The sequence below is a fragment of the Wyeomyia smithii genome, chromosome 2 (assembly GCF_029784165.1).
Source record: "Wyeomyia smithii strain HCP4-BCI-WySm-NY-G18 chromosome 2, ASM2978416v1, whole genome shotgun sequence".
NCBI lineage: Eukaryota > Metazoa > Arthropoda > Insecta > Diptera > Culicidae > Wyeomyia > Wyeomyia smithii.
In genome coordinates, this window is record NC_073695.1 from 223565009 (window position 1) to 223588756 (window position 23748).

The window sequence follows — 23748 nt, forward strand, 5'->3', positions numbered from 1 at the left end:
GAGTATAAATTAAATCACTGTTTATTTGAGATTGAATTAAGCTCAATCGTGTTATTGAAACTGGACTACGCTATAACTGTTCTTCGATTCCATAACTGGTAGTTTATCCCACTACTTACCAATTTTACGATCGATTTTTGGGCGTCGATAATTTAGTTTTTCTAGAAACTCTGTAAATTATTTACCAAATAATCCAAATGCTGAAAAATTACATTAAAGCGTTACTTTTCGACCGATCTATGTGTTTTTATCGCTGAAATGCTGAATCAGTATAGCGTTACATTATATCACAAAAACCATCAAAAACAAAGTCAACAACAGTAATTATGGAACAAAAGAAATTACTCTGGTATCAGGAAAAACCGATAATAAGAAAAATAGATAAAGAATGATGACTAAAAGGATAGTAGTATTGATACAAAACAGTGATTGTTATACCTTTCTAAAAGAAAGGCAAAATGGAAAAGGGAAATAATAACATACTAAAGCTGTATGTTATTTAGAAGAAAGATATCAAGACGAAAATCGAGTACTCAAAAAATCTTTTCACAATGATGACCTTTACATACGATAAATAATAAGCATTTGAATTCAAAAATATTTAATTAATCATTTATTTATCTTATTTTACATCATTTCTTCTAATCATAAAAATACAACATGGATACAAAGAGACTTAAATAACTGTAGTATATTAACAAAAAGGGGAAGGGAAAACAATAAAAATGTGCATCTCAACAAAGAATAGACGACTAACATCTGTGACTTCTTAAAAAAAAAATTATGTAAGTCTATGTATCGGATTCTGCAGGATTCCACATTGAAATCCAAGGACTTCTCATAACACGATTCTCATTCAAGAATCCTAGTCCCATATACAGGGCATTCCTGAGGATTCTCCATCGTTTGGGGACCGTCGTTTTGGCGGCTGTTGAGCTTAAGTTAGTTAGCGGGAAGACGAGGAAACTACGAAATATTATTAAACATAACCGTTCGTTTCTGGCGCATGTGTCAAAATCGCACCGTGCCAAAATCGATCACGGTCTGTTATTTGTAGTGTGTTTCAGAGGATTTTTCACATGTATTCAGACGAGTTTCTATGTTCTCCTGTTTTGTACCTAAGAAACATTTTTGAGCCTTGATTGGCTTTATTTTGATCATATTTCATTTTGAATTTTTCTTACAATACAGCGTATTAAACCATCATTTCCATTGTTGGCTTTTTACAGCCTTCGGGGACGGTTTTCGATTATTTTGAGCTGAATTGGGAATTGATTCTGTTTTGTTATTTCAAGCCTTTCGAGGTGTTTTCACACTCGTTTTCTAATCTCTAGCCATCATTTTGATTCCGAGAGCAACCATATTGGGTCGTATTTGGCCATTAATTTATTTTATAAAAACCGGAAGTCGCCATCTTGAAATTCAAATTGATTTCAGCGGTCATTTTTCAGTCGACGGATCCCGGTTCCGAAAATATCAATATTGGATGGTGTTTGACCTTGTTTTATTGGATTGTTTCTATGGCCACTAGAAGCCCCAGTAGAATCAATTCCGGAAGGTACATTTTGAGGGGATAGCATCAAAATAGCCCATGAAAATAATTGTACTTTGAAACAATAGTTATTTGATTCTGTTCAAATATTCATGAAATTCCTCAGTTTCGGGGAAGCCGGATTCCCGGGAACGTAAGACTGAGGCTAATTTGAAAGTAGATAAATCACTGAATCTTCTGGTGCTAACTATCGAAATCGGATGGAAATTGCAAAAGATACAAGAATTTCAAATTTGGGTCCCGAGTGCGCACTTAAAACGGGTGAAATGAGAGTTTTCGTATCCGAGGAATTCTAATTACACGATTCTCATCCTAGAATCCTAGTCCCATAGACAGGGCTGTCTGGGAGATACCTCCTCCTTTCATTATTTAAATTTTTGTCATAAATCCCGCTTTGCAATGAAAATTTCAGTTGTTGATCAAAACTTTTTTTTATTTGTGACCCTTCAAAGTTTTATCCAAAAATTATGGGAAAAAATAATTTTTCTGTGACATTCAATACTGAACTGAACCTTGTGAAATATTCAAAAACAACCTCACAAAAATGAAAATATGTATAGAAAAATTTAGGAATCGAACAGAATTGAAAAAAGTGCAAAAGATTGGGGTCGTAGTTCACAAAAGGCATTTTTTCAAAAATCGCGTTAGGGCAACCTGAAAACAATTTTTTAGAATGTCGAAATGTTTTACAAAAATGCTATAAATAACATTATCTTTCAATTTAGGGCTGGGCACCTTAACTTTTTCAACATCGATTTTTTTTGGGACACCCTAGTCCGGGTGTGCGCTTCCGACCTACAGTCAAATGTTTCTTTGTGATTGTGTATGCTGGATTTTTTCCTGATTATAGAAATACCGCAAATCACAGCCGATAAGGGAACACTCGTATATTAAGTAACGCGGAATTTGGCAATTCCTTATACTCCTTCACTCCGACGTATGTGAGGCATAATGAGATACGAGGCATACTGCCATAAGGCATAACGGACGCGAGGCCGAATGGACGTGAGGCCGAATGGACGTGAGGCCGAATGGACGTGAGGCCGAATGGACGCGTGGCCGAATGGACACGAGGCTGAATATGATATTGTATGATCGCATGAGATCCACTCATCATGACAATGTGTTCCGGATTTGCAACATACATTCCGCAGCAGAGTCTATTGAAAAATATGTTGCACCCTTGATGATTGACAAAAAGCGTTATTCAATGAATTCTATATTTAACTCAGATATTTTTTACTCTACGTATGTAGTTTAAGCGTAAATATATTCCTGAAGAGTTTAGGTTGGGTATAATATTTTTTTCAAATCATGCGGCGCAGACGCATAATCGAGGGCCAGGAAACGTGGCGGCACTAAGCTGCCGTGGTTTCCAGAGTCCGTGCCGGCCGCCGACCCGTCGTCGGAAGCGGCTGCCTCTTGCACACAAACGACTGATCTACAGATTTGCGAGGTCTACTCAAACAGAGTTTCTTTCCCTTAGTTAAGTCCGAACGAGCGGTAGTGAGTAAGGACATCATTCGCTCGAACAGCGAGTAGGCCGAAGGCCGCGAGTGTATTGCTTTCTAAATGACACCCTGAAGCGAAATACATGTTATTAAAAGAGGGCTGTGATGATGACGATAATACCGTATTCCGCCTCACTTCCCATCGGCCTTGTGTCTATTCGGCCTTGCGTCCATTCGGCCTCGCGTCCCTTCGGCTTCGCGTCCATTCGGCCTCGCGTCCATATGCCTCGTGCCCGTATGCCTGCCATCCATTATGCCTAGCGTTCCATGCCTTGCGTCCGTATGCTTTCCGTCTGTATGCTTAACGGGTTGTTATCTTTTACGAATGTTCCCTAAGTGTAAATTATTTTAATTTGTGGTATTTTGATACAATATTTGACATTAAATATTTAGACTTTAGTCTTTTATATTGAAAGATATAAAAAATTTCGAAGTCATTATCAATAATTTGCACGGGGCCAGTTTGCTTCGAGAATATTGTTTCAGTCATTATAACATAAGTTTATATGTTTATTTTTATTTTTTATTTTTATGTAAACGTATGAGCAATCCGGAAATGTTAAAAAAAATAAGAAAAAATGATTAGTGGTTTTTCATCTTTTTTTTGGTAAAGATTTTAGTTTTCTCTAGAATACTTTTTTTTTTCAGATCAATATGCGAGGATTCCTTGAAAATCGACTATGTTTTTGCTGAATTCTCCTTACTTTGTTGCTTGAACGTTAAGGCATCGAAAAAACACTTTCAGCTATTTTCATTACCATGGTGATATTTGCGGATTTTTCGGTCAGAATGGATCGCCTTCGACCCATCATATTTAAGGATGATTTTCATAGTAATGACATCACATAGTTCATGTGATTTTGTTGCTTTTTTTAACGCTATTTCGAGCAAACAAAAATTTTCAAGATGGTAATGAAGAATCTGTGGAGTTTAACAAAGATTTCTATTTGAATGAAAAGAGTATCCCATTTTTTCAGTTTTTCCATGGGTAACCTAGCAAAATATATGAAAGTTGAAAACGACCCTCTAACGTAAGATCTATCGAATTTTCCCAAAATCGGTCTACGGTTATTCAAAATGAACTCATCGACAAACTATCTATCTTTTTTTTTCAAAACTGAACGTCTTTGGAAATAGTGTTCCTTGCAATTTTTTTTGGGATTTACACTTGTTTTACTTTCTTTGCTTGGTTTATTTTTTTCTGGTTGCTCAATTGTTTATTTACTTGATTTCTTACCATTCTCATTTCTAGTTTTGACATCATGTCAACCCTGACGCAATATTTTTTTTGTTATCGTTGAATTAACAAAAAACCGAAAATGAGAGTTCAAAGCACACATTATGCGCAATTATAAGTGGTAATTAGTGTCACGCTGATACACGCCGCCGATATAAGCCAACGGCGTCACGTCGGTGGCCGCCGAGGTAAAATGTTTTCTACGCCGCCACCGCCGATGATATGGTCGGCGCACAGGTCTAGTCGCAATGCGACAGATGCTGATTTTGAAAGTACTCGTTAAAAACTTTTTCGCGAACGCACTGCTCTTTCGACGACATTTTGAAAACTTTTGCGCACCTGATGAAATCAACTGACAGCATGTGGACACTACACATGACAGTATTTGTACGCAAAATATCATTTAATTTTACACAATTTATTAAAAGTTAGAGCAATATTAGTGTGTGCAGATTTAAAGTGAAACATCCTTTAAACAAGTAATTGAAGATTAACAATTTTTTTGAAGATCTTAAGTAATCACAGACAAACATTTCGTACTCCAGCACTGCACAAAAAAAAACGAAGCAAAGCCTTGGTGCTACATTCCGATTCGGAACTTAACCTTCTGTTTATTTATACACAGACTTCGCAGCCGACTGTTTAATGTACAGGACAATTGCGGGGCTACCCGATCAGAAAGACAAAACAAAAATGTAACAGAAGCTGCTAGTTTGTCATGAGAAAAACCTTTCAGGTTGCGTTTTCAATTTGATCCCGTTAGGTGTTAAAATAACAGAAATTGTAGCAAAAATGATTCTACTAGTATCAAACCCATATCAAACTATGTTACGAAAGGATCAGATTTCTAACAAAATAAGATAGCATAAAGAACAGTATAATAACAGCCATTGTTAGAATCAGCAGCTTTTGATAGAGACGAAAAAATTGTTGAACTTGTTTCAGAACAACTTTATTTCAGGATTTGTTATTATACCTCATTCAGATCCAATTTTGTTATTAAAAACAAATGGGAAAATACTAAATCATATCAAAATATGTTATTCGTATCTCCCGTTGATAGAATTTTGTAATTTTTTAGTTATGCTCTTCTGATCGGGTAGCGCTACGATCCTACTGACATTAACAGTCTCTCCTGAGCCGAGACTCAAACCTACGACGACTGGCTTGTTAGGCCAGCATCGTACCTCGAGACCATCTGGGAGATGCAACTGCACAAAACTTGCTAATTGTCTCTTACTCCAAGTAATGCAGTATTATTTTTTTGAAGCGTTGTATTATTCTCCTATAATGGACTTCCAGTGTTTATTCAGTTAATAGTTTCTTCATTTAAGCAAGCAATAATAGACTTTATTACTCATTAATAAAACACTCACTACAATGCATTTTCCTAATAGTATGCGTAGCTCTACGTCAGTTATGTGGTCGTGTCTTGGATACAACCTCCTACTATTATTCATTATGTTTAACAGTAGAAAAGAAAAACTGTGGATCTTCAGGCTTTGGGAAATATTTCTTTTTCGCGTTTGGAATGAAGACAACTCTATCCTTTTCCCAGGTTTTTAATATGTAACTCATGGTAACAGTGCTTATCTGATTCCTGTAATTCAGCAGAAATGGGCATGTCTAAACCCAGACATGTCTCAACCCACCACACCACGTGTGTGTTTTAAGCGATGCCACGGAGGGTGTTTTCATTGCCCTTCAGTGCTTATACAAAACGAAAACCAACAGTGTTCTAATAGAACAGCCCTTCGGAAGCTTCGGCAAACACAGGCACGAGTGTTCCTGACTTCGTGAGCCCTCGGCAGTCCGCTTGCTCGCACGTATTTGCTCAAACGCTTCATTTTTACAAAATACATATGAAAAAATACGCCTCATAATAATACGGGTAATACGAGTTGCCCTGCGTGGTGTGTTTTGTTAGCAGATGGGCCACCCGCGCTTTGAAGGGCTGTGTTTTCCCCATGCCTGGTGTTGAACCTGGAATATGAGTGAAGCAATACATCTTATTTTTTTAGTCATTGGTACCTCAACCATAATCCCAACTGCACACTTGAAATTAGTTGGCGGGTCTCGGTAATTTATTGCCGAGAACGGCACCACTGAGTGCTCGGTTAAAAAAATGATGGTAACTGTCACTATTTTTCGTGAATCTCGGTTCACCCAACTGAAATTTCGGCTCGGTAATATTTTTTGCCAATATTACAGTAAGGTTGAACCGAGATTTACAAAAAAAAAAGGTGACAGCTGTCATTATTCTTAACCGAGCACTCAGTGGTGCCGTTCTCGGCAATAAATTACCAAGACCCGGTCAAAAAATTTAAGTGTTTATATCTAAACTTATAAATTAAGTAGCTGAGACAAACTTTGTTTTCCCATTTACTAAAATTGAAACACAAATTGTACGGGAGCAATTTTGTAAAGAGAATTCCAATACTCTTGCATTATTAACTTAGGGCTCTTGAATTAAACCCACGTTGAAGTATTCTTTAGTAAATCTTTTTCTGAACACTGCTTATGCATCTTTATGACCAATTTTGACAGTCTCCACTGGATTTTGACGTAGAATTACGACTAACGGTGTCTTTATAGGGGTACAAGTTTAAAAAAAACAGAAACATCGAGTGCGTCACAAAATTTTAAAATGTCTTATACTATACCTATCAGTTTCGAAAGGATTTCTATTATTCTTAATTATAGATGCAACCACGGGACCAGGCGGGAAATTTTATTTTTGTGTTGCTAGAAAATCATACAATTGAAAAATATAGCGCCTTGTTGAACGCATATTTGGACCAATCAGAGCTAAAAACCAGATCAAATATCAGGCAAAACTCTCTTCCCCAGTTTGAGTCAAATTAAACAAATTAAAGTGTATAAACGATTTGAACGATTTTGCGACAAGTATTTTCTATGTCATTTCCTAGGCTACGAAACTCCTCCTTCACTGAGAGTTTTCGTCGAAAACCTGGTTTAAAAGGTAGCAAACAGAGCTTTCACCGTTCCTCTTATCTCAAAGACGGTAATGTCTTGTCGCGGTAAAGCAAGAAAAGGTAAAACCTGGTTTATCTCGTGCCAGGATCCAATTCCTTCGTTAGGTGGAATTGCATTTTCTGCGGTGCTGGAGCATTCGTCTATTTGAGGATTGTTACGTAGCAGCTAAAGTGATGAAATTGCTGCCGCGATAACAAGAGTTATAAGAATAATCTCACGTCATATGTAACGACAAGAATTTTAACAAACTTACCGGGACATTGGGCACTGGACATTGGTGTCAATGGCACTTCTCAGCGCCCTAAAATCATTTGATTGTGAAGTAGTTAATACCTTTCTGTCACTGACCAAAACGTTGCAAATAGTGTATAATTAGATGCAGGACTGCACTTATTCTAGCCTATTTTGAATGTGATTAATGATTAATAATTTCTAAGCCTACTTATTTAGGTTTGAGCCATACAAGCGTCTAGTTCCAAGCATACGTATTCGTTTTTTGCTACTTTCCTAAAGAGGGAACTATGATGAGCGCTGTCATAATTTTACGTTTATCTTACGGTTGTGTCTTATAAACAAATTCTTCAACTATTTTTCAAAAAACAAGCCGCAGCAAACCAGAAGTCGTATAATCCTTATATTAATTCTATTAATTCTAAGTCACTTTAATGTGCATGTCAAGTTTGAAATCACATAAGATGCGACATTAAATATGTATTTTTTTTATTCTTGCTTATTTTCCGTCGGTCTTGTTCCGCCACTGTTGTTGTGCCAATCATCGACGCCCGGGAGGCGACTCCACCCAGGACCCTAACTCACGACCCGTTGATTAACGAGCCGGCGCCAACGGCTTTACTTCCTCATGTGATGGAAGGCGTGATCCCAGAGAGTTTTCGCCTCAGAAAATCTCCCGGTGTCGGCTAGGATTGAACCTAGACCAGTTGGGTTGGTTGTGAGTGGATCACGCCACCTCACAACCATCGACACCTATGTCGGCGGTCGGATTCGAACCCAGGCGTCGAGCGTGGTTGGCGGAGACGCTACCAACCACGCTAGGCCCCCGCCTTTTAAATATGTTTATATCGCATAAAACTTGAATCCTATAAAACGCAATATTAGGTTGTTTAATAAGCAATTTAAAGTGTCATATAAAACTGTAAAATGCAACATTCCTCTAAGTCGTACAGAATGCAACTAAAAATTTCAAATGAGGCCATTTAAGATAGTCTGTGAAGTTATATAAAATCGTAACGAATTTTTTTCACAATGTTCGTATATGGCCTCCAGATTTGTACACATAGGCACATTTAATGCATCTTATATGGTCATTTTTTACCAAATAAGAGTTTACTTAACAGAGTTGAGCGCGTGTTATTTGTTTGCTAGGGCATTTATGAGGGCCTTGAAGTCCCCTTAAGTTAGGACGAATTTTTCATTTTTTCCGCAAAAATATTTGAGAAATGGACGTGCCTGACATTTGTACGAACTTCCGTCTTGAGCTTTCAACACAAAATTATTTAGTTCTTTAGTGATTTTTGCTTCTCCACAAAAGTAGAAAGCGAATTACGAATTAAAGTCGAAGCACTGGGCTGCATTTAATCGGTTTTATGAAATTTCTCTAACAAATATCTTTGCTCGAAACACCAAAGTAATAATAAGGAGTCAAGCAGTGCTACGAATTAAATAAATAAACATAGACCCTATGGGGAATCTATCTGTAGTTTTAAATAGCCTTTTTCAACCTAAATGTTAAATTTTCAGTTTATAAGCTACATAACATTCTTACGATCATAATTGCAACAAAACCAAGCTAGTTACAGAATACAATGGCTACACCTTAATGTTCCTCAACAACTTTACATTGTTTGGGGTGAAGTTTGGAAAACGATGCAATCAAATAGAAAGGTTTCATCTTACCATTAGGTCTCAAGAAGGTGAAAGAAACTTTTTCCATCTAAATACCAGCCTCGAAGCTGGCCTCGTATCACATGAAAATCTTTTGACAGGCAAACAAAAGAGGTTTTTCGATCGAGCGGAGCCATACAAAAGGTATCACTTGTGATGGACGGTTTTTTTGGCTTCTCTTGCCATAAAGAAAAATAAAACTTTCCCGTCTAATGATGCGAAATAATGTCTATATTCAATTTCTTCCTCAGCATTTCCATCGACCACGAGTTCGTTTCATTTTCGTACGCCCTTCCGGAATCCCATAATTCCCATTTGGAATCCATTCATCACCTATCAAATTATGTACATAACAATCCCATCTCTGATCCCGTACGCTTCTCCTTTTGTCCGTACTCATCGTTCCGGAAGTGAAACGCAGTGTAGAGGTCCGTTTGGCTGGAAAGTCGAGAAAAAATAACATTCTATCGCATCGCCGTCGTCTGTTCGAAGCTGCTTAATTTCAATAAACCCAGCCTGGGCACCGCCCGTGGTGGACGGAAAAGCAGTGAGTGAGAGCAAAAAAAAACTCCACTTACCGGGAATTTGCATACCTCTTCAGCTAACAAAACGGCGAAGATTTGGCATCCCTGGTTTTGCGTTACATCGGCAGACGTCTTTCTGAGAGATAACGATGACTAAGAAGACGCGCTGCTGACGCAGGGCTGTGCATGTTGAATCGAAAGGTGGAAACAACTGCTTTGGTTAAATGGAGCGGAATATTATTTGTGGAACAATGTCTAAATGAAAACCAACAAGACACAACATTTTTCCCCGAAAAAGCGTGCAAAGTTATTAGGATAAAAGGTTGATCAATCGTACCATTGGGTTATTTGCAATTTTTTTTTAATAGCAGACAGAAAAATCAATCTTGCATAACCTTCTACTTTGTTACAACCCTTGACACACACCGGAAGCCAAAAACCACACATTCGAACAAAGATAAACAAATGAAGCCAAATCCGTAGATATTGAAAAGCATCGTACAGTTGCGAGTTAAAAGAAAATGTGATATTGGCCTTGGCAGGCAAAAAAGGGTGACCGGTGAAAGTGGAAAAGTAAACAACTGATGCTTTCAAATTTTGTTCCTTTAGGACCTTTCGTCTTTTTTTGTGGCTCCAGCTTTGTAGCACGGATAACTCTCGCATTTCCGTTGACTAATATGCACGTTTCAGCCGTGCGGAACCTGGACGACGACGTGCGCACGAGATCAAATCTGCATGCGGACCCGGCAATAACTGCCGGCCGGTGGTGAATAGACCGAAAATGGTTGTTGGTGGTCTGGTTTGCTCGCCATCAAAGCGGCAGGGAAAACATGATGTAAATGATAGAAAAACATCGTCATTCGCAGACTTGTCTTTCCGGGTTTGTCCGGAATAGATGGGGTTTTCAGTCCGATCTAAATCTATTCCCGGAAGGGGTAGTCATTCTTCCAATGTCATCCGTTGTTGCGGTCACTTGCCTGTGAATGGGCAAGCGCCTTTGTGCAGTTTCTATATATGGATTGTAGAAAGAAGAAAAAAAGGATTTCACTGGATTCTTTCATCTTCGCCGAAGGGGGAAATGTCCGTTTGTATTTTTCATTTCTCTCATGATTGAGTGACAATAATGACATGGGGGACATCGGGGCTTTTACGGTTCGGCTTTGCGATTGTCCCCTTGGGCTGTCACTGGTGGTTATTGAACCAACAGCCTACGGCAAGAAACGCAGCTGTGTGCCAGAAAGCAATGTTTTGTCTGCTATACATTATGCAATGGGTTGAATTGTAGATAAACTTGACGGTCAATAACTTTTGCTCAATATAAATGAGATGTACGGTGCCGTAGAAAACAAAAGAATGCAACTTGTTCGAAAATCCTTTGCAATCTCCGAGCCCTTTCTACAACATAGAATTACAAACGTTGAACAGTTGAGTGCCTTTCTACGCACGACATTACTAAACGGTCATTTTTCTCCAATTGAAACGTGTCAATTAAACTGGTTAAAAGCAATTTATTTCCCATTTCGCACAGTAACAAGTAACCACACTCTCCGCAATCGAGCTTCGCACAAAGGCGTGTTGTGTAGCTGTCAGTTGCTAACACGCAATTTTCAGTGGCCCTTGCTTCGCGTTAACCCCTGTCAGCCTTGCTTCCGGCGACACTGGTCGGGACGTGAGTGTATCCTGATACGGACAGGAACACGGTGTGCGACAATTTCTCTTCCTGCGGACGAACACCTGTTTTCAGGGGGGACAGAACCGGCAGGTAAGGAATTTTCCCAACGTCCCATAAATTAGTGAGATTATATTGGTGGCGTTCTTCGGAGTCTAACTAGAGCAAAGCTATCTAAACTAGAGGGTGAACCGCCCGGAATACATTACACTGATAGACTGTCCGAGGAGACGGGCTACTTTAGGTGGGTAGAGCTATTGAGGGTCGTCTGAACATTACGACAATTTCTGTCAGCTATTTTGATTAGATAATAATAATAATAATGATTGTGTGGTCTAAATTTTTTTGCTATCCAAAAATACGAGAATAACGTTGGTAAACACAGGTTTTGCCATAGAGCTCAAACTGGAGAAAATGAAAGATTATTGATTTTTAACCATTCCTGTGAATTTTGGTGCCCCTAGCAAAAATAACTTTTTCAGCGACCTAAATAAGTTTTCTGGTAAGCAATTACTATGTGTCTTTTTGACGCACTTCTGCAGTCACTAGGAGTATCAAAATTCACAGGAATGGGTAAAGAGCTGCAACCTGTAGAGGGCATCATATCTGAAAGTCCCCACTCTTCCTATTGTATTCTACTATACTGTGCCTTCTTTCCTCCAACCAATAAAACCAAAAACAATTCTCTGGAGAAACTTCTAACATGTTCTTCTGTCGAATTTTTTATTGGTTGTTTTGTCATGATTTGAACAATTATGTCACATGCAATATTGCTGCACTATTCAACGAAAAGTTATTTCAAATATTTATAAATGTTCGTTCACTTATTTCCGCAGACATTCCGTTTATGATCATCAAACGGCGTCTCTTGATGCATTCTGAAAGATTTTTCAAGTAATACTATTTGTAAAAATAGATTCAAGAATGATCCAGTACAATTCGCCTTTACGACTGTTGCGCAAGTTCACAAAGAAAATGGGCAACCAACTTAACCGATTAACAATGTTTCGTTTTTGTAGTTTTCATAAAAAATAGTTTTTTTTTTAAATAAGCTTTTCTAGAAAATTATTTTTTAATGTTTCTTCAAACTTTTATTTTTAATTTTATTTCCTAAGCTGTACATTTTTTTCGGAAAGCCAAGATTATCTTTTACAACTTTGCCGAAGACGTCACACCGATCATGCAAACCAATTTGGAAAAAAAAATATTTGTAATCATCAATACCTTCCTAACACAACATTTTTTAACTCTGTGCCGAACACGCATCAGTACTGGACGTGTTTGGTGATCGGTCCGATAGAGTATAAAACAAAAGACGTGTGAACAAGTGTTGGCATTGTTTGCCTGGTCGAGTGAAATAAATCCGGGTTCAAGGTCGTGCCTTTGTGCAACTGTTTCGCATCGTGACTGCCAGCTGGTGCGTAAGCCGATTTGGCTGCTGGCTGGATTGTGCTACAGCAGTGGACGAGACACAAACGAGGAAAAAGAAGAAGCCATCAGTGTCAGCGAGTTGTATCGCTGTGTGGAGTGATCTCACACCTGGCTCGCTGCTGGTGGCTGTTTGGTGCTGCTGTATTGGTGCTGCTGGCTGTAACGGCTGCTACTTCGAACGATCGGACAACCAACCTTACTGGAAGGGAGAAATAAAAAGGTACGTGTTCTTGTCAGCGCTAGTGCGCTAGACTTAGCGCAATGGATGTAGATCCCTCGCCTCCCACGCCACCATCCCCGAACCCCTCTGACCCTGACCCTTCTGTTACCCCCTCCCCTGTTCATTCTTCAGTCCCCCCTCGCCCCAGGCTTTACCCAGACGGAGCCCAGGGCAGCTATACTGTTTATTTTCGGCCAAAGGCAGGACCGAAATCGAAAAAGTTGAACCTCTTGCAGATTTCTAAAGACCTGACGAAGGAGTACAAGGGCGTGACCGAAATTTCCAAGGTCCGGCCTAACAAGCTCCGTGTCGTGGTCGGTAACCTGAAAGAGGCCAACGATATAGCTTGCTCTGAGCTCTTCACACGCGAGTATCGCGTTTACATACCCGCACGAGACGTGGAGATCGACGGTGTCATAACCGATTCGAGTCTGTCCGTCGAGTGTATACTGCAAAGTGCCAAAGGGTGCTTTAAGAACAAAACGTGTCCCGAAGTAAAGGTGCTCGACTGCAAGCAATTGCGGTCAGCATCGATCATCGGTGGCAAAACAGTATACACTCCGTCAGACTCGTTTCGAGTTACGTTCGCCGGGTCTGCACTACCAAGCCACGTCTCGATACACCGGGTTCGTCTCCCTGTGAGGCTCTACGTGCCCCGCGTCATGAACTGCCTGAATTGCAAGCAGTTAGGCCATACAGCCGCCTACTGCTGCAATAAGGCACGTTGTGGCAAGTGTGGGGAGTCTCATGCGGAAGATTCTTGCAGTGTTAACGCTGAAAAGTGTATTCACTGCGGAGAAAATCTGCATGAGCTCTCGACATGTGCGGTGTACATGCAGCGCAGGGATAAAATAAAACGGTCTCTCAAAGAGCGTTCAAAGCGTTCCTACGCTGACATGCTGAAGAAGACCGTTACCACTTCTCCCGTTACTTCGAACCCCTTCGATCTGTTGTCCTCTGATGAAACCGATTCTGACGATTCACCAGCGGGAGCGTCTTACGCCAATCCTGGGGAGTCTAGAAAGAGGAAAAATATTTCCTCTCCTAAACTTCCCAGAAAAGGTCCTAAGATTTCTCAAAGTGAAATGAAAGTTACAAACAAACCAAACAGTGCTGCGGAAAAACCGAAGCAAACTCCTCCTGGGCTGGCAAATTTAAAGTCCCAGAAGGAGTTCCCAGCACTGCCAGGAACATCTAAAACCCCAGTTGCTCCTTTTACACTCCCAGTTGATGAAACAAACTCTGGATTAGTGAAATTTTCTGACATTGTGGACTGGATTTTTGAAACTTTCAATGTACCCGATCCAATTAAAATTTTTCTTACAGCATTCCTCCCAACAGTTAGATCATTTTTGAAGCAGTTGACTGCCCAATGGCCTCTCCTTGCAGCGATTGTATCCTTCGATGCCTAATTCAACTGCGTATATGAAGGATTCTATCTCTGTCTTACAGTGGAATTGTAGAAGTATTTTACCAAAAATTGATTCGTTTAAAGTTTTGATAAATAAAAACAAATGCGATGCATTTTCCCTTTGTGAAACTTGGCTTACTTCAAATATTGATCTCAACTTCCATGATTTTAATATTATTCGCCTTGATCGAGACACCCCATATGGAGGAGTACTTTTAGGGATTAAAAAGTGCTATTCTTTCTATCGTATTAACCGCCCCTCGATTCCAGGCATCGAAGTTGTCGCATGTCAAATGACAATACAAGGTAAAGAGCTTTGTATTGCCTCAATATATATTCCCCCCAGAGCACAGGTTGGGCAACGGCTGCTCTTTGATTTAATAGAACTTCTTCCCTCGCCACGTTTGATTTTGGGAGACTTCAACTCTCATGGCGTGGCTTGGGGTTCCCCATAAAATGATAACCGCTCCTCTTTAATCTATAACCTTTGCGATGACTTCGACATGACTATTTTAAACAACGGTGAAATGACACGTATCCCGAAACCTCCAGCGCGCCCAAGCGCTTTGGATCTATCCTTATGTTCGACGTCGCTACGGTTGGATTGCACATGGAAGGTAATCCTCGATCCTCACGGTAGCGACCATCTGCCTATTCTTATTTCATTTACTAACGGGTCAACTCGCATGCGACCAATTGACATTCCGTATGACCTCACACGAAATGTCGATTGGAAGTTATACGAGGAAATGATTTCAAAAGCGGTCGAGTCGATTCAACATCATTCACCACTTGAAGAATACAACCTCCTCGCGGGCTTGATTCTCGACGCCGCGTTGCAAGCCCAAACGAAGAAATATCCCGGCGTAACGATCAAAGAACGGCCTCCCACTCCGTGGTGGGACCAAGAGTGCTCCGATGTCTACACGCAAAGATCCGACGCGTTTAAGGCCTACCAGACGGGAGGTATACCTGGCGACTATTTACGGTATTCGGAGCTTGATACCAAGCTTAAAAGCTTGGCAAAAGCAAAGAAACGTGGATATTGGCGTCGGTTCGTGAACGAGACGTCGAGGGAGACATCGATGAGCACTCTTTGGAACACAGCCCGAAGAATGCGGAATCGCGTAACGGTCAACGAAAGCGAGGAGTCTTCAAGTAGGTGGATATTTGATTTTGCCAGGAAAGTATGTCCGGACTCTGTTCCTGAGCAAAATATTGTTCGCGATGCGTCTCCGGGCCACGACGCGATAGAATCACCTTTTACGATGGCAGAATTTTCAGTTGCCCTCCTGTCCTGTAACAATAACGCGCCTGGATTAGATAGAATCAAATTCAACTTGTTGAAGAATCTACCCGGCAATGCCAAGAGGCGCTTGTTGAACTTGTTCAATAAGTTCCTGGAGCAAAACATTGTACCGCAGGATTGGAGGCAAGTGAAGGTGATCGCCATCCAAAAACCAGGGAAACCAGCTTCTAATCACAACTCTTATAGGCCGATTGCAATGCTATCCTGTATCCGGAAATTGATGGAAAAAATGATACTCCGTCGTTTAGACCACTGGGTCGAATCAAATGGTCTACTATCAGAAACTCAATTTGGCTTCCGCCGTGCCAAAGGGACGAATGATTGTCTTGCGTTGCTTTCAACAGATATTCAGCTGGCGTATGCTCGTAAAGTATGTCCGGACTCTGTTCCTGAGCAAAATATTGTTCGCGATGCGTCTCCGGGCCACGACGCGATAGAATCACCTTTTACGATGGCAGAATTTTCAGTTGCCCTCCTGTCCTGTAACAATAACGCGCCTGGATTAGATAGAATCAAATTCAACTTGTTGAAGAATCTACCCGGCAATGCCAAGAGGCGCTTGTTGAACTTGTTCAATAAGTTCCTGGAGCAAAACATTGTACCGCAGGATTGGAGGCAAGTGAAGGTGATCGCCATCCAAAAACCAGGGAAACCAGCTTCTAATCACAACTCTTATAGGCCGATTGCAATGCTATCCTGTATCCGGGAATTGATGGAAAAAATGATACTCCGTCGTTTAGACCACTGGGTCGAATCAAATGGTCTACTATCAGAAACTCAATTTGGCTTCCGCCGTGCCAAAGGGACGAATGATTGTCTTGCGTTGCTTTCAACAGATATTCAGCTGGCGTATGCTCGTAAAGAACAAATGGCGTCTGCGTTCTTGGACATTAAGGGGGCTTTTGATTCCGTTTCTAGTGACATTCTTTCGGGTAAACTTCACCGACAAGGATTTTCTCCAATTTTGAACAATTTTTTGCACAATTTGTTGTCCGAAAAGCACATGCATTTTACGCGTGGCGATTTGGCAACTTTTCGCATTAGCTACATGGGTCTTCCCCAGGGCTCATGTTTAAGCCCCCTTCTTTACAACTTTTATGTAAATGACATCGACGAATGTCTGGCAAATTCATGCACGATAAGACAACTTGCAGACGACAGTGTAATCTCTGTTACAGGAGCCAAAGCTGCCGATTTGCAAGGACCATTGCAAGATACCTTGGACAATTTGTCTGCTTGGGCTTTACAGCTAGGTATCGAATTCTCTCCGGAGAAGACTGAGATAGTAGTTTTTTCTAGGAAGCATGAACCTGCTCAGCTTCAAACACAATTAATGGGTAAAACGATTTCTCAGGTTTTGGTACACAAATATCTTGGTGTCTGGTTCGACTCTAAAGGCACCTGGGGTTGTCACGTGAGGTATCTGATGAAAAAATGTCAACAAAGAGTGAATTTTCTTCGTACAATAACCGGACAATGGTGGGGAGCCCATCCAGGAGACCTTATAAGGCTTTACCAAACAACGATATTGTCTGTTATTGAATACGGGTGTTTCTGCTTCCGCTCCGCAGCAAACACACATTTGATCAAACTGGAGCGAATACAATATCGTTGTTTGCGTATCGCCTTAGGTTGCATGCAGTCGACCCATACGATGAGTTTGGAGATCTTAGCTGGAGTACTACCATTGAAAAACCGCTTCTGGAGCCTGTCTTCTCGTATTCTAATCAAATGTGAGGTCTTGAACCGTCCCGTGATTGAAAATTTTGAAAGGTTAATCGAACTTAATTCTCAAACCCGTTTTATGACATTGTATTTCAATCACATGTCCCAAAATATTAACCCTTCTTCGAATATTCCAAATCGTGTCGACTTATCAAATACTTCTGATTCTACTGTGTTTTTCGATACATCCATGATAGAAGAAACTCGTGGAATCCCGGATCATTTACGCGTGCAGCAGATCCCTAAAATTTTTTCCAATAAATATCGAAACATCAACTGCGACAATATGTACTACACTGACGGATCACTTCTTGATGGGTCCACTGGCTTCGGTATCTTCAATAACAATTTAACCGTCTCCCATAAGCTCGATAATCCTGCTTCTGTTTACGTCGCAGAATTAGCTGCAATTCAGTACACCCTAGGGATTATCGAAAAAATGCCCACGGACCATTATTTCATCTTTACGGACAGTCTCAGTTCCATTGAGGCTCTCCGATCGATGAAAGATGTTAAGCACTCTCCGTATTTCCTGGGGAAAATACGGGAACATCTGAGTGCTTTATCCGAAAAATCTACTCAGATTACCTTAGCGTGGGTCCCTTCTCACTGCTCGATACCGGGTAATGAGAAAGCGGACTCTTTGGCTAAGGTGGGCGCAACAAACGGTGATATTTATGAAAGACCAATTGCCTTTAATGAATTTTTCGCACTTGTACGTCAGAATACGATCATCAGTTGGCAAAATGCTTGGACCAGAGGGGAATTGGGAAGGTGGTTACATTCCATAATCCCCAAAGTATCGACGAACCCGTGGTTCAAGGGGTTGGATGTAGGTCGGGATTTCATTTGCGTGATGTCCCGGCTTATGTCCAATCACTATAGATTTGACGCGCTCCTCCGTCGTGTTGGGCTCGGGGAAAGTGGTATCTGTGCCTGTGGTGAAGGTTATCACGACATAGAGCATGTGGTTTGGTCATGCCCTGTACACCGTGACGCCAGGTCTAAATTGATAGCTTCCCTGCAGGCCGAGGGTAGACAGCCGGCTGTTCCTGTTCGTGATGTCTTGGCGAGCCGTGACCTATCCTACATGTCCCTTATATACGTTTTCCTGAAATCCATCCATGCCCCAGTCTAGTCCCGTTCCCCTCCGTCTACACCCAACAAAACGACAAGAACACGTTTAAACCTTAAGCACAAAACCAGCTACCAGACCCCGCACAATAGAACCAGGACCCAAGGACTACGAGCCTCTGTCCCAACTCACGACATCGTGGCTCAGCAGAACGAATCCATACATGCCATTCGACGATTATCAGACGACCATTGAACAACAAAACACTGATTGGAAATCCCATGCTAGTTTTAAGTTAGACTTAATTTCAGCTCGTAGTCGGCAGCGAGGATAAAAAATTTGCTTTAGTTTTTAAGTCATCAGATATAATTGGCGCCGTTAAACATTAAATTGTATTTGTGCCGTGTCAAATAAATGTTATGTGAAGAAAAAAAAAAAAATAACACAACATTTTTAAATGGCTTCTCAAAAATAAGTCATGCTTAAAAAATTAAACCAATAGTACAAAATGAAATCTTTTGCCCATAGAAACATCCATGCAATGTTTCAGCCAAATCAAAAATGACAAATTAAAAAATATCAAAACTGCAACATTTTTTGTGAAACAGGTTTGATATTATACCTTGTATTTAAGCAATGATAACGAAATTAAATATTCGAAACATACAGTATATTTTTCAGTGGCAATGATTCTGTAGTATCGAAATGTATAACCACTACTTGTGCAAAACATTTGCTTTAAAGTTGGATTTTTTGGTGGAATGCGAAGCTCCATTTTGTATAATGATCGGAACAGTTTTCTTCAGAGACATCACCGCTTCACTTTGCCTGTGCTTGATGTAATGATGATTTCACGTAGGTACAATTCGAGAAAATGTTCTTGTGAAAAATGCTTTTTTCCTTGCCAGTGCCTATTTTCAAGTGTAAATAATAGATTTTGGCAAGAAATTGCCAGCCCAAACATTCTATTATCTAATAAAACGATATATTCGAATAATTTCTCGTTAGATAAACTATAAGCAATTGTTTCTGTAAACTAGAAAGATAAATTGTATCGATAAATGTAATTTGTTATGATGAAAAATTATGTACCTTGGACACAGTCCAAATGGATTCGATCATGAGACTTTACCTTATAAAAAGGACTTTGTTGTCAAAAGAAAAAAGTCATAGCGAAACCTCGTTCCTTCTGCCAATACCACGCCACTAATAGAATTTACTGGAGAGAACGTTTACTGGCCAGTTTAATTAAAAGAGAGACTTATTTTGTCAAGAGGAAAGTCACCACCGGCCGCGAAGGATTCAGAGTAAAAAGCGAAGCTTTGGTGCTACATTCCGATTCGGAACTTGATCTTCTGTTTACTGTGCACAGACTTCGCAGCCAACTGTTTTAGTGTACAGGACAATTGCGGGGCTAGCGTTACGATCCTACTGACACTAACAGTATCTCCCAAGCCGAGACTCAAACTTACGATGACTGGCTTGTTAGGCCAGCATCGCACAGTGCGCTGAATGTATGGTTACACGGGACAAAAATCAAAACAGCCATTCTAGTATTATTTTTTCTATTGGTGTGACACGAAAAATGTTCAGTACCGATGAGAGCTACTATTTTCATTATTGACGAATGTCAAATTCGTAATCGCAAATATGTCTCAAACGCCATTTTTTTGTACAGAAGCATAATATAAAAAATTTTCCAAGAATATTATCCATTTAGAGATAAAAGGCTTGAAAAGCATATTCAAAAAATTTATAGGCGATGAAAAAGTGATCTGAACCCATAAAAATTAGTTTTTACTATTAATTTTTATTTAATTCCCTTTTAATTATGTTTAATTATGGTTTAATGTTGCAAAAAAATTAAACATCATTAATCCAGGCATTTTTTATGTGTTTTACACATAAATTACGTGTTATACATAAAAATAAGGGACAGATGTACGACAAATTGCTCACTCTTGGTTCCAGAGGTATCATTCGAAAAAGCGAATTCCGGCTGAAAGAGCAAACTTGAGCAATGGAAATCACTTCCAAAGTTTGAAGGATATTCCAAATAAGTGGAAAAAGTGAAATTCAGAGAGGTACTTGTGGGTACTTATTTTGACGATCGATTTTAAACCGAAAGTATCTTTTTTCTCTTAGCATAAAGAAGCACCACCAAGAAGCCTTTAACTTCCACATGTGCTACGTTATGTCTCAATAGTTACAGTTGAAATGTAGCAGTTACATACCTCTACCGTTGCCATTTTGGTTTCACTTGAAAAGATATAAAGTTAGTTGAAAAATTAATTTGTAAACTAAGATTTTTTTTTAAAATAACGTGTTACTTGAATAGTTGAAACCACTTCACAGTAGATGCGTTTCATAATCGTATGGGTGAACTTACGAGGTTAATAATATCATTACAGTGTGTCTCAAACATGTATAAAACATATCAGCATATAGGGAAGTGGTTCAATAAGAAATTTACTTTTTTGATTTTTGTCTATGTTGCGTTGCACTGTGCATCGTACCTCGAGACCATCTAAGAGAAACGAATTCAGGGTGGAGAGCTTAATCAACCCATGATAAGGTCCTTTGATAGCTTTGCGCAATAGCGATATCGTAACCAATGAGGTACAACCGAGGTGTGATTATTACTAATTAAAATCTTAAGTCCTTTGACAACCACATGGCCCGATTCCAGTAAGATTCGAACCGCCGACCACCTATTTGTCAAAGTGGAATCCGTAACCTTGCGACAACGAGGTTACGCCCTTACTGTTCCCACCTTCCTCGCTGCCGGTCCCACTTTTCTTCTACTCGATCTCTACTCTGTTCCTACTTGATCCATTCTCTGTCACTACTTCGTCGTTACTCTACCCCTGTGTGGTGTCTACTCTGTCACTATTCTGTTCCTGCTCTGTCCTCACCCCATCCCAATTTTATCTCTATTTTGTCCATATTCTGCCCCTTCTCTGTTCGTTCTCTTTCCATTCTCTGTCCTGTCTCTGTCAATTCTCGTACTCTGACCCGTCTCTATCTTTATTCTGTTTCTTTTCTGTACCTATTGTGTAACTTCTCTGTCATTTCTTTCTCCTTTTTGTGACCCTACTGTTCCTATTCTGTTTTTATTCTGTCTCTATTCTTTAAATGCTCTGTATCTATTCTGTTCCTATTTTGGCCCTATTACGTACCTATATTGTTTCTGTTCTGTCCCTATCTTGTCTTAACTTTTTCCCTATTCTGTCATTATTCCGTCACTGTTTTGTCCCTACTCTATTATCCCTACTCTGTCCCTACTGTGTCCTTACTCCGTCATTGCTCTATCCCTTCTTTATACTTATTTTGTCTTTCGACTTTTGTCTCTTCTCTGTTCAGACATTGTCTCTATTTTGTACCTGCTTCGTCTCTGATATTTCCTTTCTCGGTACTTATTCTGCCCGATTCTGTCTTTATTCTGTCTTCAGTCTGTCTCTACTATGTCCTTACTCTGTCCCTCATCTGTTCCTTCTATGCCTTACGCTGTCTTTATTTTGCTCTTACTCTGTTCCTAATCTGTCCCCATTCTGTCTTTATTTGTCTCTATTCTATCCCCATTTTGTCCCAATTTTGTCCATCCTCTTTCTTTTTCCGTTCTCTCTATATCCTTATCCTGTCTTTTTTATGTTCCCATTCTGCCATTATTCTGTTCCTATTCTGTCTCTATTCCTTTCCGACCGAGCCCACACAATTGTGTAGGTGAAAAATGACGGATAACGAAACTTAAATCGAAGCAATTTCTATAAAAAATCACCTGCTTGCTTCGGTTTTTTCATTTTTCGTAGCATCTGCGATATTGAAACTAGCGTTGTGAGCAATAAAACAATGAATAAGACGTTCAAAAGGCGAGAGAGAAGGTTTTGTTTGAGTCACCTTCTAACTGAGCAATTATATGGACCCGGTCGGACAGGGCTATTCTGTCTGTCAAGCATGGAAATTTTCACTCACTAGCAATATTTCATGCAAATGTGTTCTTTGATTCATCAGGTATCGTTCAACTATTTCCACTCACGTACAAGTTTCCCATAGAAACGCTGCTGATTGTTTTTCGCTTCTAAAAGTTCCAAATAAAAGAGACTTTAAAAGTTCTCTAGAAGAGACTGAATGATTTAAACACGATAATTTTTATTGTATCCAAGTTCACTTGCATTCAACGGTATCGCGATAATCTCTGAGATATTTTTGCCAGTGATACAAAATCATGAATCTAAATGAACGTTAGATTGCGTTCAACTGTTTGCTTTCCGAAGCAAGTAGGTATCAACAATGCTTATGGAAATTGTAGCATGGTACATTAGCATGTGAAATTTGAAATCACCAAGAATCATCGTGGTATACCACGGTGAAAGCACGACATAGAGTAGCCGAATGTCGCCTACAAGGAACCAACATTTGAAAGAATCGTTGCCATCGTTCGAGTGCAATCGTTTACGATTCTTTCATGAAACACTCGCTATATGTTGCTCGATCTGCCTACAGCAGGCGATAGTGAAACAAAATCATCAAAGAAAGCTACCATATATTTGCTCGCTTTAAGTTGTCACTTGCATGCGTGAGAATGTGTTATTTTTAATAGCGATGCACACTGGGAAGAAAGGACCCAAATTCCCACTAAATTAATGCCGCTGAGCTGGCAACCTGAGATATAGCCTTTCTTATGTAAAATTGGTCAAAAAATCGATTGGTGATGGTTTCATATTGTGCAGGGCACGAGAAAAGGCACATAATCCCAAAAATACGCAAAAATAGCGTTAAAAGGGGCAAAATAGACCATTTTCCAAGCTCTGCACGAAATGAAACTATCACCTATCGATTTTTTGACCAATTTTACATAAAAATGCTACATTTCAGGTTGCCAGTCTAGCGGCGATTTCTCAGTGGAAAAAAACCGGAACCCACATTTCCACTAAATAATCGCCGCTGGACTAACAACCTGAAATATAGCATTTAATATGTAAAATTGGTCAATAAATCCATTGGTACTGGCTTCATTTTGTGCAGGGCACGGAATATGGTCTATTTCGCCCCTTTTCACCCTATTTTCACGTATTTTTGAGAATATAGGCCTTTTCCCGTGCCCTGCACAGGATGAAACTATCACCAATCGCTTTATTGACCAATTTTCCATAAGAAATGCTGTATTTCAGGTTGCCAGCTCAGC

General features: G+C 39.9%; 1 protein-coding gene and 1 pseudogene across 1 annotated transcript in view; both read left to right on the top strand.

Annotated features, from left to right (window-relative positions):
• LOC129720431 (uncharacterized) overlaps nt 1-23748 on the top strand; it is a 323854-nt gene that overhangs the window by 191280 nt on the left and 108826 nt on the right. The gene's annotated exons all lie outside the window — the stretch shown is intronic.
• LOC129726268 (U4 spliceosomal RNA) lies at nt 21149-21235 on the top strand (annotated as a pseudogene).